Raw genomic sequence first — 667 nt, 5'->3', positions numbered from 1 at the left:
CGGCCCGAGCCCGCCAGCGCTCAGCAGGGCGCCCGGGGCCCGCGCTGGCAAAGAGCGGGGTCCTCGGGAGACCGGCCCCTTCACCTGGCCCTCCGGACCCCCGGGCCCGCGCTGCCCTGCGGCTGTGTCACACACCGAGCGCCTCCTACAGCCATATACCCCGGGCTCAGCCGGGAAAAAACTGTGTGCCCAACAGCCTGCGAGCTACCAGGTGGGCTAAAGCAAGGACAAAAAATAAAGTCTCCCTCTGCAAGCTTTACCTTGCCCGTTTCCTTTAGGGGGGTCAACAGCCCTTTGTTGACAAAGTCTCTTTCGTTATAATGAGGCTCCTAGTTCCTGCAAACCAGGTATGTCCCAGAGAAACAGGTCAACAGAGGGTCACAGCAGTATCAGTAACAACAGTAAGAATTCAGACACCACAGTGGTTCCTGCAGCAGGACAAAAACCCACCCTAAACAGCTCTGGGCATCAAATACCAGAAGACCGAGACGGTATCTGTTTGAGAGGGAAAAGACACCATCAGCGTGCTCTGTCTTCACGCTGCAAACATCAAGCGAGGGCACAGGGAACCCTTCACCTGTGCGGTCAGTGGAGAGCCACCACGAACTGCCACCAGTGTCCTGCCAGTCCAGAGCAGAGCCAGTGGCGCTAGTGGCAGGCGCCGCAG

General features: G+C 58.8%; 1 protein-coding gene across 1 annotated transcript in view; it reads left to right on the top strand.

Moving 5' to 3' along the window:
- CHPF2 (chondroitin polymerizing factor 2) overlaps window positions 1-667 on the top strand; it is a 9800-nt gene that overhangs the window by 2765 nt on the left and 6368 nt on the right. The window lies entirely within an intron of this gene.

This window comes from Charadrius vociferus, unplaced genomic scaffold (genome assembly GCF_000708025.1).
Source record: "Charadrius vociferus isolate BGI_N301 unplaced genomic scaffold, ASM70802v2 scaffold971, whole genome shotgun sequence".
Lineage (NCBI taxonomy): Eukaryota > Metazoa > Chordata > Aves > Charadriiformes > Charadriidae > Charadrius > Charadrius vociferus.
Note: the sequence above shows the minus strand (reverse complement) of the source record. Positions and strands in the feature narration are given on the sequence as shown.